Consider the following 15,937-nt stretch of genomic DNA (forward strand, 5'->3'; position numbering starts at 1 on the left):
TTCCTTCTGGGGAGGTCGCTTCCATCCAGTGAGCACTTGGCGGCAAGAAAACAGTTTAAAGGTAATCCAAGGGTTCTGTGCAAACAACCGGCTTTTCAGCAAGGAAGCGGGGGGCGTGGCCAGCGGGGAGAGCAGCCCAGGTGTGTGGAATGGGCGCGCAGGGGCTCCTGGAGACTGGAGTCCCTGCCTGTGCTCGCAGCCCCGCCGGCTCTTCTACCTGCCCGCGCCTCGATACTGGCTCCCACTGAAACTGCTGCCTCAGAGTCACGAGGCGTTGCGGGACCCGCGAAGCGGGTCCGGCGAGGTCGTCAAAGTCCTGGGGAGTTTAGAACTGCAGAATTCCCTCTGGGGAGGTCGCTTCCATCCAGTGAGCACTTGGCGGCAAGAAAACAGTTTAAAGGTAATCCAAGGGTTCTGTGCAAACAACCAGCTTTTCAGCGAGGAAGCGGGGGCGTGGCCAGCGGGGAGAGCAGCCCAGGTGTGTGGAATGGGCGCGCAGGGGCTCCTGGAGACTGGAGTCCCTGCCTGTGCTCGCAGCCCCGCCGGCTCTTCTACCTGCCCGCGCCTCGATACTGGCTCCCACTGAAACTGCTGCCTCAGAGTCACGAGGCGCTGCGGGACCCGCGAAGCGGGTCCGGCGTGGTCGTCAAAGTCCTGGGGAGTTTAGAACTGCAGAATTCCCTCTGGGGAGGTCGCTTCCATCCAGTGAGCACTTGGCGGCAAGAAAACAGTTTAAAGGTAATCCAAGGGTTCTGTGCAAACAACCGGCTTTTCAGCGAGGAAGCGGGGGGCGTGGCCAGCGGGGAGAGCAGCCCAGGTGTGTGGAATGGGTGCGCAGGGGCTCCTGGAGACTGGAGTCCCTGCCTGTGCTCGCAGCCCCGCCGGCTCTTCTACCTGCCCGCGCCTCGATACTGGCTCCCACTGAAACTGCTGCCTCAGAGTCACGAGGCGCTGCGGGACCCGCGAAGCGGGTCCGGCGAGGTCGTCAAAGTCCTGGGGAGTTTAGAACTGCAGAATTCCCTCTGGGAAGGTCGCTTCCATCCAGTGAGCACTTGGCGGCAAGAAAACAGTTTAAAGGTAATCCCTACTGTTCTTGTCTCTACTCAAGCACGTCCACACATACAGTGAATGCCATTAAGGATTTCCTGGCTCTGTTACTCTTGTCGGTCCTCACTCCTGAAGAAGCCGAGGAATAAGGGTGGGTATCATAATGCAGGAGATGAGGAGACACTGAAGAGCATGGGGAGGAAGAAAATTCATGTGACGGATGGGCTCCGCATTGTGTTCTAAGTCACATACACTGAAAAGTTAGCTAAACATACATGCCATATCCTGCCCTCAACTCAGGAGGCACTATTGGTGCCTTTACTCACAACAGGGAGGCCAGCACATGACTGTAAAGCATATAGACCATTGTTGAACCTTAACATCAACTATGAAGTCCTTAGCTAAACCCTCATAACCAGACACCTCCCTTCATGATGAAACTAGTCCACCCAAAAGAAGCAGGATTTCTTCCTGGCTACAACACACCAACTAATATTAGAAGTCTCTTGACCCTACTGGTGGCTAATACTTGAGACCATGGGGAAGCTGCAGTGTTTGCAGTAGATATAGAGAAAGCCTTTAACAGGTTAGATTGGGACTTTCTTTATAGTATGGTGGAGCGCCTGCAGTTAGGGAGTGGTTTACCTAGTTATGGCCTCCAACACTTACAAATCGGTCACCTGTTTATATTGGGGATCATGGAAATTGTGATGCAGCACGAGATGCCCTACGGACCTGCTGGGAGAAGGACCTGGTGATTCCTAAACCCAAGTACTGCTGGGTGACTTTTTGGAGTGTTACAGAATGCCCAGCTGCTATGGGATCCCGAACCACAGTTTGGCATAGGGAACTTGAGAAATGGGCAGGATATGAAAGTGGGGTGCGGCTTCAGGAGGCCAGACAGGGGGATGGTACCAGAAGGTGGCCAGTGCCTGGGAGGTATTATTAGACTGCTTAAAGAATCCATACCCCTCGTCTCAGGTGGCATCCCCAGGAAACCCTATAAGCCCTAGCCATTAATTGAGACACCTATCTTCATTACAATTCTACCCTTTGCTTGGGGGACCTTAATGTTTTACCTTCATGATGCTGACTACAGCTGACCCCTACTTTTAATTTGCTGATTGCAAAAATCCACACTGGGACGTGTATTTGATGTGTTGATTATTGGGTATGACCCGGGAATGGTGAGTGGGGGATTTGGTTGGGTATTTGTGGGGTACTACAGTTGGATATGCATTGTTGGTGATTGCTTGATGCCTCTTTTTTGATCAATGTATGATGCTGCTTTGATACTCAATAAAAATGGCTTAAAAAAAAGGTAGCTTCAGTGAAGCCACTAAACTTTGCTGAGTAGGTCCCATGTTTATTCTGCCTGCACAGCAAACAATTTTTGTTTTCAAGAAACATCCTTCCAAAGCAGAAGTTTGTTTCTTGAAAAATGAAAAACAACAGTGGCCTTGATGAGCACGGATTTTACTCTGAGCATCATGATCATAGTTCTATTTACCTGTCTGGGACTGGCATGTACTTCCTGGGTAAGCACATCTAGTGAGAGGTGCCCCACTCTAAATAGGGCAAGGTGATTATCACTGTGACCTGGTGGCCTAGTGATGAATAGGGTGCCAGGTCTGAGGTTTACGCCAACTGGGGCTTCACTGGCAAACATTTAAGGTCTGATTTATAGTTTGGCATGGAGGGTACTCCATCAAAGCGATGATGGAGTAACCTCTCCACCAAACTGAAGGTTTGACCAACTGATTTCTAGATTGGAGAAACATAAGTATCTGTTGCTGAGATTTATGTCCAGTAGCCCAACGGAGTTAAAGCCTGTGGAGGTTTGGCCATTCAAGGGCAGGCCAAATTTAGAGTGTCCTGTTGAAAGACTAGTTTTTACTTTTCCTTATAATCGTGAAAAATATGGCAGTAAGGGACATTAAAAACATTTATATGGCCCTCATTCCCTGTGAAAATATATCATGCTTTAAAGGATCATGAGCATTTTTTCAAGAAAACAAAAACATAAAATAAAGTTGGACTGATAGTATCATCATTTTGACAGTACCTTCCATGAAACTTTGAAAAACATTGACAGGAACCGCTGTGACATGAGTTCTGCCAAAGGTAAGAGATATCCAGTTGACCAACAGACACCTCTAAATTTGGAGAACTGTTACTTCATGTGGCTGGCTAAAAATTTTACTCCATCACCTTGATGGAGTAAATAACGTATTCCAAACTTTAAATAAGACCCTTAGTGAGTCCCTCACCTCTGAATGAGCTCTGAGAGCTGTGAGTTTGGAGAAGATGGTAACCACGCCACTTGTGGGCAAGTCTAACTCATCCTTGAGTACCATTGTGCATTTTGAAGTGATGTAACAAAATATGCTACTTTTATTGAACATTTTCATGTATTCAGGGGAGGGGCTCCCAAAAATTGAGGTAAGTCAGCTGCATAAGGGTGCATGCAGTAGGAAGTGGCAGCAAAAAAGGAAATGACTAAAAAATAAAAAAAATCTTTCAGGTTGCAATTTCAGGGATCTCAAAATATGGCTCCCACAAGACTTTAAATGAGCCCATAAGTGTGTTAAACAATCTTAATGTGTTTGGGAGAATACTATCAATAGTTTCAGTGGGCATTTTTTGCAGATGAGACATTTGTTTTCCGAGCCCAGGATAGCAGTGCATTTACACAAGAAACAGGGCATTAAGAGCCCATATTTTCATACATTTTACACTGGGTTTTCAATCACAAATGTAAACCAACCCAGCACAAAACGTTTTTTTAATTTACTTTCCAGCGTAAAATTTGCTTTGTCCTGGAAAGTTGCCTGAACCTAATGCAAAGTTGCAGAAGCTATGCTTTATTTTCTCTGGGTCAAGTGGGTGTTCCATGGCTGGTACATGGGTATTCCCATGCAATCACCCATGGTATTTCACATGAAACCCTATCTACTAATAATAGTGGACATGGTTTTTATGCCAAAGATTAACTCCACTATGGAGCAGGCGTTAAAAAAGAGAAGTGCTTTTATTTCTCCTAAATTCCCCCCCTTGAGCATGTGTGCTGCACTGTAGAGAACACATCCAAAGTGGGAAAAGTATTAAAGGTGGTCTAAGCATAGTAGTTTGTACTAGAAGGGGACCCTTGCGGTACAAAAACCTAAGCTAGACATCACACACACACTAGCACTATGGTGCAAAGGTGTATGACTGATTGCGCACCATTGCAAGGGAAGAAGCAGGATAGTGGCAAATCTCTGCTGTGACACTTTCCTGCTTTCTACTATCACAGAACGAAGCACAGCAGGTTTTCGTGCTGCACTGCATTCCGACATCTTTGTAAATCTTGGCCTAAGTGTAACCCTCTCAAAGGTTTGCTGGAGGTGCATGTCGGAGATTCACAATGTTAAAATGAAACAGGTGCGAAAGGGTTTTTCAAAGGATTGTTCAACTAATGATAACAAATGAAGAGCATATTCCTAATCGAGCTAAGACCACAAAGTCGTACTTTAGTAGTAGAAACATATCCAGGCACAGCTATGATTATTATTATTATATTTAAATTTATACAGCGCACAGCTACCCGGAGGTTTCCCGGCGCTAAACAAGAGAGAAAGGACGGGGTAGTTGCAATAGGACGAACTCTGGAGAACATAGAGGGTCTATAGGTTAAATAACCAGGTCTTGAGGTCTCTGCGGAACCTTAGATAGCAGGATTCAGAATGTAAGGAAAGAGGAAGGGCATTCCACAGGAAAGGGGCTAAGTAAGCGAATGAGCGGCCGCCCATTCTGGCTCTCCTAATGCGAGGCACCATGATAGTCTGTAATAAACTTACAGTATCCAAGCGTTGTAAAAGAACAGTCAGGGAATTCCTTACATATATATCACATGCTTCTCACGAGTTACACTAGTGCAAAATGTTCAGTGTTGGGCTCTACCACAGTAAGTAACAAAATGTACTACTGTGTAGGGCTATATCTTACTAATACTGGGATGATGGGGCAGGGTGTTAGGATTCGGTCCCCAGTCCTCTTTTGATGACCATATCTTCGCCGTCACATGACACGCCAGCTGTATAAAAGGGAGTCATATCATAGTGTCGTTGCTTGTTATTGCTAACCTGTGGGTTCCCGCTATCTTGGTTCCTGTGAAGCTGTTGGTTGCTGCTGATTCTCACGGGCTCGTGAGAATCGTTGGAGTATTGCCTTTTTACCCTACCCCTTGCCCTGAGTCCCGCTGTTGTTAACTACCTGTTTCCTCCCTCCTGTTCCCTGGTTTCCCCTTCCCGTGTCCCTGTAGTTAGTTAGTTAGTTTACTTGCTTTTGTTTCCCCCGTCTCTTGTTAGAGATTCGCCAACGACATCCAGGGGCTCCTGTTTGTCAGAAACTATTTGGCGTCTTTTTTCTTTTGTACCCGAGACGTTGGAAGACCAAAAAGTAACGGACGCTAGGCGTTCACGTTGTATACAAGTCTTGTGGTAACCGTTCCGCCTCGTTATGGGCGGATATGACGTTTGAGCCGTATCCCGGCTGGGATTGCCTTTCGGTCATTTTCCCGAGAGACGAGTTGTCATCGTTTCTCAACACCCTAGGTTATCCCCTTCACTCCCCTTTTTTGAGGCACAGGGGTTTTTTGTTCATGCACGTTATTTCGGCATGTTTTTTACCCTGTGAAATCCCTTCATGCCCAAACCTAAACACCCGAATAACTAGTCTTGTTTTTGCAAGATAAACCCCCTCGGAGCAAACCCTGCATTTGTTTCTGGTAAGTGAATGTGTGGTGAATTGCTGGATATGGTCTTATGTTACAAAGGTAGGATTGGGGACTGAAAGTTATTGTGTGGTGTATCTTTTTGTTTCCCTGTCTATGCAGGTGCGGAAGCGAGGAGGAGGGTGTTATTTTGATCTACGCTCTACAGGGGTGGAAGGTTTGGTGCCTTTATTTCCACCCCCTTTTCTGGTTCATCGGTTTACTCATCTGTAACATCTAGTGAGTGACCGGTGAGTCGGGGAAGTGGTTGGGACACGCCTCGTTCCTGCAGTGTGTGGGTTGGGCAGGAGCCTAACACAGGGTTTGAGTATGAGACTCATCACTGCCGTGGAACCAACAAAGGGCCTGATTACAATGTTGTTTGGAAACTGTCCTGAATGAATTGGATCTGGAATAGTTTCCAAATTAATCAGGTCGTGTGAGTTCGGACTCCCGATTATGATGCCTACCAACATCGTTCGGTCAGACTCACATTGACTTCAATGGGAGCCTGTTTACTGTACGCAAACACAGGCTTCCATTGAGAAAATGGGGGGTTGGGGAAAACCTTGCACTTTGTGAAGGGCACCCCATTGTGCCTGCCACATTGCGTATGGTTGGGAAGAGGGGTCCCTTGGGTACCACCATGGGTCGCATTGGGATGCCTCTGGGTGAAATGAGGCCCGCAATGGGCCTCCAAAGACTGATTCTGAAAGCGGTTTCATCTCGGGCAAACTGAATTGGAACGGCAGTCCGAATCGGTAATTGTCATCGCTCGTCCATAGACTGGGTCCGTAGATCTGTACGAATGGGATCTGAAAGCCTCGGACTGTCCGGATGCCTTTCGCAACTGATTCGGTCTGCTCGAACGAGTTCTGGGCCTCATAATAGGTAGTTGGGAAATCTGTACAATTCGGTAGGAAACAAGGGTTCCAAATCGGATTCAACAATACTGAATCCCATCTGGAGCACTTCCTAACAACATCGTAATTGGCCCTTAAAAGATGATGCGATTGAGGAAACCACTTTTTGCAGTTGTCATGTTCAAAATGAGTATACTTGAATATAGGAATCATAAGATCTGCCCTTCTTGAATTTGGGATAGGGACAGTGTCAGGTTTTGCCAATCCAACTCTCATCCAGCTCAATGTGTGCTAGTCATCTACTGCAGTCGGTTTGGGGGATGCAGGTTAGGTTTTGATGGGTTCAAAGTAGCAATCACTGCCATAATGTTGCGGGTGCTCCAGAAAAACTTCCAAGGTTGCAGGTCTAGTCCCTCGCAAGCCAATGCTGACGTGAGGACAGACTCGACAGTTAAGAGTGGTGGCAGTGCTCGAAGCTGTGCACTTGGCCAACGATTCCTGAAAGAGTATACCTTGCGTTTATTCTAGTCAGTCAGGAGTCAGAGTAGGGATTTCATTTCTTAGTGTCTACTTAGTTATAGACTAGGTTATTATCGTACGAGTATGCTGAGTAAGCTAGATATAATTATTTAGGTTTAAAATAATAGTGATTGGGTTCTAGTCCCACCAAGCAAAGAGTACCAAGAACAAAATAATTCACTCACCTGTTCTTTACATGACATTGGCGTCTTTGAAGAGTCATCAGTCTTCAGAACTGCAAGTACACTAATAGGCAAATGAAGAAAAATTATGTTTTATAAAATGCAAAAGAATGTTTAAACATTACAAATACTGAGAGTAGAACTTATCTGTTATCTAATAATCTAAATACAAAAATGGCAAATAAGAAGAGAGGCAAAGGTCTTATCTTCACAGGGTAAGAGAGAACACAGAAAGGGTAATATTGAGCACAGAAAGAGTATCGAGTATAGAGGTTAATAACATTGTGTTGTTTTCAATTACAGTTCACACAAGAAGTTTTACACCAGAAACAGTGCAGACGGTGCAGTGCGTGGGTGTGGAAGTGAATCCCTGGAGCAAGACAGTCTCTTTTCTGTACCCTTCCCCTTTCTCCCAACTGGGTTAATGCGAGTACTTGTTATATGAGAGCCCAGGTGGAGGTCTGTGGGGGGAATTCGAAACTCTAAACATTGTGCTCCAGTGAGTGCTTGGAGAGGTTTGTGAGTATACAAGTAGGGCCTTGACAGAGTGAAGTGCCCACTTGTAAGACTTACCTGAGTAGAATGGCTTAGGGTTATGATTTAAAATGTTTAGGTAAAATTCTAGAAGTAATACAGCAAGATTTAATGGCCGTTAGATAGGAGAACAAGACCTTGAAGTCTGAAATAGATGCCTCAAGAAGAGAAACTTTAGAGTTGGCAGTCAAGTGGAGGCATGAGAGGTCGGGAGTCAAATTTCACCCTTCCTCTTCTAGTGCAGCTACACTGGGTAACAGTACCGTCCTTAATCCAGGAAGAACCACACAAGTAAGAGGTCCTCTTTCCAAAAAGGAGAAGGAGAAGGGAAGGCAAAATAATCTCTGTCGCTACTGTGGTACGAGTGGGCATTTTGTAAAAGGTTGTCCAAAAAAGCCTAAAATTTGCAAGAAGGAAAACATGCAGCACCACCAGTAGGAGGAGATGGACTGGTGGATGCAAAACTAGAAACAACTCTTAATAGCCATCAAGTTGCGAATACCTTGCAGTCTTCTGCTCCACATTTAAGTTTAAACGATAACCATGAAATTCAGAGAAAAGACCCTTCAAGGAGTAATTGTGATTTTGGAATCTGGTGCAACTTGGAATTTCAGTGATCTCAAATTTGCGTCCAAAGTGGGATTTGAGGCAATTCAAAAGACAAAGAGTGAAGCAATAAGGACTGTGCATGGAAAAAATGTATCGTCTGGACCCATCGTCAGTCATACCGAGCCTGTTGAATTGATCACCACTGAGGGCCATCGTGAAAAAAACTCTATGTAACCTGATTGAAGCTCCTCAATTCAAAATCATTCTGGGATTACCTTGGTTAACAGAACATAAGCCTACCTTCAATTGAAGTGAGAGAACAGTGGTTTTAGACTTCAATTATTGCACTGCGGTTTGCTATCACAGAAGGAATAAGAATAAGAAAGAGAATCCAGCCACTCTCCTGTGCTAGAGATGATGGTATTTGCGGTCCAAACCATGGAACTCCCTGAAGAGTATCAAGAATTTGCAGATGCGTTTAACAAAACTGAAGCTAAAAAACTGCTACTGCATCAATCTTACAATTGTAAGATTGATTTGGAACCATGGGTAAATCTACCCTGTAGTCGAATCTACACACTCACAAAAGTGGAGAACAAGTATCTGAAGTATTATTTGCACCAATTTCAGGAAAATGGGTTCCTTAGACCTTCACAGTGTCCTCTCTCTGTGTCACTCTTCTTCATTCCATAGAAATCTGGTGAGTTGAGAGCTTATATTGACAATTGAGCACTAAATAAAATAACCATCAAGAATTGATACCCTTTACTATAGAGCTCAGTCTTACTGGATCAATTGGGACGAGTGCAATAGTAACCTTCTCACGCTAGCTGTGGTGCTTGGTTAAGGACTTTTGCCCCCTTTAAAAATTGTTTTTACTGCTCTAACCTGTTCTCTGTACTTTGAGTATTTTACTTGTTAATTGGCCATTGGCTCCCTCCCCTCTGCTTCTCTGTGCCTCAGCCCCTACCCCGGTCCACCACGGGGGTGCATGATGGTTGTGGAGGGTAGAGCAGGCTGGCGGACTCTCACTTCCGGTCTCACCGAGCTGAAGAGTCACGGGTTAGCAGTCCAGCGCTAACAGCACAGCTGCTACTTAATAGACGTGCCATTTTCAACCCACAGCGGATGCGCGCAGTGGACGTGCCAAAAGCGCACCAAAGGCAAGCCTGTCTGCGCCCGTCAGCGCCCGTTCTGCGGCCAGTGCCAGCCATTCTGCCGGTTGCCCCGCCGGTGCACGAATCCATTGGTCCAGGTCCCAATTATTGGAAATCAAAACCAATGGATGCAACACGCTATCGCTATGTAAGTTTTCAGGGTCTTTTAATACACATTTTAACTGTGTCACATGTTCATTCTCTTTTAAGCCAGGTCCTAATGTGCAATCTAGACTATTTCCCCCTCCAGTCTGACCTGCAGTTGAGCGCACAGGCCTCTCTCTAAACATCAAGGAGTGCCTGCTCAACAGTAGATCACTAACCCGTCATTCGAGAGATATCTGGCTATCCCGCACAACTCGTGCTTGGGACTTAATGTTCCTAACTGAAACTTGGGTAAAAGACTCCGCAAATCCTGACCTTAACCCTGTCATCCCCCCTGACTATCGTTTTGTGGGGATTAATCGTACTAGCACCAAGGTGGGTGTGATTCTACGCTCAGGCTGGAAGATCATATTTAGGAAGCTCTCTAACAGTGGCCCTTTAGAAGCCATGTATTTCAGTATCTTCGAAGCCGCAAATTCTATTTTGGCAAGTATTCTTTTATACATACCTTCTGCGCCCCCAATCGCTTAGTGATTTTTATTCTACGGCTGCTTACCTATCGCTTAAACGCTCCAATTTCACTATATTAGGTGACTTTACCCTGCATGTGGTTGATACCTCTTGCACCAAAGCGGGGCTGCTCCTGGACACTATGGAGGGCCTCAATCTGACTCAGTGGGTTAGTGGTCCCACTCATTTGGCTGGCCATATGCTGGACTTATTATTCATTATTCATCCTAATTTCACCACAACCTCTCGCCTTCCTCTCACCTGGTCAAATAATTTCCTAGTTCCATTTAGTCTGGTTATAACTCCTCGCGCTGGCATACCAGGAAATGGTTCAAAGTCACCTGATAATCGCTGGCCTCTGCACTTTCTCACTGTTCTTGGCAGTCAGTAGGGGATTTAGATACTGATGTCTCAAAGTTTTATGCCTGGATATCCTTAGCCAGTGACGCTATCGCCCCGGTGCAACCGATAATTTCCTCTAGATTAAAACCTTCAGCCCCTTGGTTCTCCATATAGGGCTGCCATTAAGATATTCCACAAACTGAAACATACTGTGATGAGGAAACACTTCATTAAGAAAGTCAGCTCTGCTGATAATGCCTCAAAAACTGTGTTCAAAATAGGGAAAGAGTTTTCCAAACTAATGGTATTATCTAGCTCGTCCCCCCCCCCCGTAGCCAAGGACTTTGTGATGGGTTATCTAACTTCTTTCACGCAAAATTTTTAGATATTTTTTCTACTTTCAATCCATCCATGGATGCCCCAGTCCTTGACCTCTCTGTAAAAAATGTTGGCATGTAAATCAGGCTCCCCTTTGGACCCCTGTCCAGCACTCCTATTTAGTTCACTTGCCCCTCTTATCATATCTCAGCTGGACTTGATCTGGTACACGTCATTACAAACTGGGCATTTCCCTTTGTCTTGGAAACAGGCCATGCTTATCCCTATTTTAAAAAAGCCTGAAGCCGACCCATTGGTGTTCAGCAACTATCGGCCTATTTCCCTTTTACCCAAACCAGCCAAAATCCTGGAGAAAGTAGTGCAAGCACAACTCTCTAACTACCTGGAGGCCAGACAACTTCTCCATGACTTGCAGTCTGGTTTTAGATCCGGCTATAGTACCAAGACTGCACTTCTGGAGGTAGCAGAGACTATCCGCGAAGTCGTGGACGCAGGTGATGCAGCAATGTAAGTGCTCCTCGATCTGTCTGCAGCATTCAATACGGTCTTTCATGCCATATTGATTGAAAGACTGTATAGTCTTGGGATTCAGGGCACCCCCCCGGCTTGGATTTGATCTTTTCTTAGTGGTCGTACTCAACAGGGCCTTTTGCCCCGGAGAAGAAGCAGCTTAGTTGTGGTGTCCCTCATGGCTCTGCCCTGAAAGCGCACTGTTTTTCAATGTTTACCTTTTGCCGCTGACCACGGTGGCAGAATCTTGTGGGGTCAGAGTGATGCTGAGGACACGCAAGTAGTATTTTCGTTTAGAGATCACTCTGACGTTAGTTTTTCTACCTTCAGACTCTGCCTGAGCAGCATCTTCTCCTGGATGTCACTTAATACTCTCAGGCTCAACTCAGATAAAACTGAGGTGTTGTTTTTTAATCAAAACTCTGCCCCTGCTTTGGTGGCCACTTGAATTGAACCCTCTCCCTACGCCTATGGAATCTGCTAGGAAACTTGGTTTCCTATTTGACAACGAATTGTCGTGCAAGGCGCAAATAAATAAGGTCACATCTGCAAGTTTTGGTAAACTTTGCATAATCTGTAAAAGTCTTCCTTTTGTTCCCTTGGACTCTCGCCGGACCATTATTCATTCCTTTATAACTTCACATCTGGATTATGCGAACAGCCTGTATGTTGCAACACCAGCCTATTTGGTCCATCGTCTGCAGATTGTACAGAATGTGGCTGCAAGAATGATTTGTAACATCCCTTATCGTCACTCAATTTCTCCTCACTTGAAAAAGTTACACTGGCTGCCCATGACTAGTCGCATACAGTTCAAATGCCTGGTCCTGGCATTTAGAGCAATGTAGGGTCAGATGCCTGCCTATCTTAGAGCTAGACTCAAGCATGTACAATCCAATCGATCTCTTGGATCGAATCATCTTCGTCTCTTATGTCTTCCCCGTTTTTGTTGCTCTTGAATGGGGGGCAGGGCTTTCGCAGTTATTACTGCTCAATCTTGGAACAGCTTGCCATCGTTCCTTTGTATGACAGAATCAGAATGCTTATTTCAACGTAATTTAAAAACTTGCCTGTTTTCCCTTCTTTAATCACCCTGAGACACGTGCAACTGCATACCCTCCATAGCACTGGGGCAACCCAGTTGGGGGTAGCTGTGCGCTTTATAAGTTTCTAAATAAATAAATAAATAAATTGAAGGCTGCGAAGACTTTTACAAAATTCGACTTGCGGGTGCCTATCATCTTGTCAGAGTGCGAGAAGGGGACTCTTGGAAAATGTCCTTCAGAACCAAATATGGCTTATATGAATATCAGGTAATGCCATATGGACTCTGTAACGCCCCAGCGACCTTCTAACACTTTATAAACGACGTGTTAAAGGAATTCATTGACCAGTGTGCCATTGTGTACAATGACAATATCTTGATCTATTCGTCTACAGAAGAGGAACATCAATTGCAAGAAAAAATTATTTGACAGCGATTGAGAGAAACGGTCTGTACGCCAAGTTGGAGAAATTTGCCTTTGGAGTTAAATCTGTGGATTTCCTAGGGTTTATCATTGTGCCTGCAGGTTTCACTTTTACCATGAATGGAAAGAAGGTTGAGGCAGTACTCTACTAGACTTCACCTGCTACCGTGAAGGAGATTCAAAGATTTATTAGCTTTGTCAACTTCTACTAAAGATTCATTAATGATTTTTCTCAGAAGGTCATACCCATCATCAAACTGTTGAAAAAAGGAACTCCTTTCTGATGGACGGTTGATGCAGAAGAGGCCTTTCAGTCGTTGAAGAACTGTTTTACCACTGCACCTATCCTACTCCATTGAGACCCAAGTCAGCAATTTTATGTGGAAACAGATGCCACGGAACAAGCAATTAGAGGAGTATTGTCGTAACAACGTAAAAGATACGGGACAGTTGCAACCCATCCCGTATCATTCAAGAAAATTGCTTCCTGCAGAAATAAACTATATGATTACTGAAGAAAGAATAATTAGCTACCAAGGATGCATACCAGGAGTGGCGTCATTCCCTCTTAGGTGCATAACATTTAGTAACAGTGTTTACATACCACCGAAATGTGCAATTTTTTAAATCAGCAAGAACCCTAACTCCCCAGCAACTACAATGGTCATTATATTTCGCTGACTACGACTTTTTCATCACTTACTGACCAGGCAAGAATAATGGAAAAGCTAATGCATTGTCCAGAAAAAGACACGGAAGGAAAGAAAACATTAGTGGATGAACAGAGAATCATTCCAGAAGACCAAATAATCGGGCCATGGTTAAGAAATCTATTGAAGAAAAATCAGAAAAGAAATGATGTTAGAGGAAATGCAAAAACGGGTTGGAGAAAACCCAATGAGAGAAATTCACCAGCAGCTGCCCTATCATGCGGAACACTTGTATGTGCCAACCTGTGAGCTCCAACAGCAGGCATTGTTTGACTGTCATGATAGTCCCTTGGCTGGTCATCAAGGAATTCATTGCACAGAAGAGTTATGGAAAAGACAGTTTTGGTGACCAAGTTTAATAAAAGATGTTCAACAATATGTATGATGATGTGAGATTTGTGCACAAGGAAATTAGGATTGAACGTCATATCTAGGTCTTTTGCAACCTTCGCCTACCCCTCCTCACCCTTGGTACACTGTCACCAAGGATTTAATCATAGATTTGCCCTCTAGTCAGGGGTATAATTCCATTTTAGTAATGGCAGATGTCTTCTCTAAAACGGCTTCGTTTGTAGCCTTGAAAGGGAACCCAAATGCAAAACAGTTAGCCACTCAGTTCAGTTACCATTTAATTAAGATTCACAGAATCCTTAAGATACTGATTACTGATCGAAGACCTCAATTCATCTCTCACTATTGTAAAACCTTCACTAACAAACTAGGCATAGAAACTAGATACTCCTCCAGTTTTCACACACGGACTGATGGTCAATCTGAAAGAACCAATCAAGAGTTAGAGAAATACTTACGGTTGGTTCTGTTAGATCAGCAAGAGGATTGGCCCTATATCCTCTGAACCGCAGAGTTTGCACAAAACAGTGCATGAAATGCTTCTACTGGGTTTTCCCCCTTCTAACTAAACTATGGGAGGCACCTGAATACATCAGTAGCTTTCCAAGAGGTAACTGTGCCAGCAGTGCAAGATTTAGTTCAAATGCTAACCGTAATCTGCAACTAGAAATTTTTTCTCAAGCTAAGGAACGCTATAGAGTAAGTGCAGATAAAAATAGATGACCAGGTTTAGATTTGCAGTTAGGAGAGAAGGTCTGGTTAAGCACTAAGAATCTGAGGCTTAGAGGAAATAGAATATTTCAACCTTGCTTCGTAGGTCCTTACCCAGTAGAACAAGCAATACATCCAGTGACTTACCAACTGAAACTCCATCCACAGGTCAAAATACATCTTGTCTTTCATGTATCTCTGTTGAAGAAAATGTCACCCCACTTCAATAAATCAAAACTCCCAAAACCATTGTTGATCAAAGGAAAAGATGAATATGAGGTTATAAAGATCTTAGATTCCAAGAAAGTTTGAGGTAAAATACACTATCTAATTGATTGGAAAGTGTTAGAAATGGAGATTCCCGGTAGGCTAGGGCATGCATCAAAGCCAGGCAGAACCCCCCTATTCTAGTCAGGGCAAGGGAGTTACAAACTGAAGATAACCACTGCTCACCCTCTTGGTAGTTTGCACGAGCAGTCAGGCATATCCCAGAGGCAATGTGTGATTCATTTGCGAACACAGTAGCGACACACTAGGCACACTACAAAAGACAAGGGTATATAGAAATATAATTTGTATTGTGTAAAACACATTAGAATCACCATCACAGATATATAAACTGTGCCAACTGGCACCAGGTCATAATTTACAGGGGACTATGTACAAGGCCGTGCCAATCAGGTCGCTGCCCGAACCACCACAAAAGTACACGTAATAAATGTAAAACAACCAGTAACTACTGGCAAGATCATGAACTTAGCGTCATCACATTAGCATGAGGCATAAACACATTAGATCAGGTATGAGCCTAAACCACCATAGCAAGATATTAGGTCTACATCACATCACATTAGGTATAAATCATGAACACCAGAATAAGGGTAACAAGTAACTATTAGCTAGGGCTGCCCCTGGAACAACACATTATGCCTAAACTTCATTAGTGCACATCGGGAACTACGAGCACTGTGCCCGTGGTACAATAGAATCACTGCTAGAAAATGAGTTACCACATATGCCTTTACATCAGGGCAATACAGTCATGACTCGATATGTATGTGATGCAAGAACCCAGGCAATGTGGCCCCTACGCACATACCCACATCAGGTCATAAACTGGAGTAGTTACCATCTCCCAGGAACTCTCCTGGTCGAGCAGGCATTCCCCCACAGTGCAGCTCCCACTAATTCACGCGACAGCTGTGTGAATTAGCCTGTGGCACTATGGCGCCTGGGGAGCCCCTACTCTGGGACTCCGAAGGAAAAAGAAGCCCACAAGTTGTAAC

Source organism: Lissotriton vulgaris, chromosome 5 (assembly GCF_964263255.1).
Source record: "Lissotriton vulgaris chromosome 5, aLisVul1.2, whole genome shotgun sequence".
NCBI lineage: Eukaryota > Metazoa > Chordata > Amphibia > Caudata > Salamandridae > Lissotriton > Lissotriton vulgaris.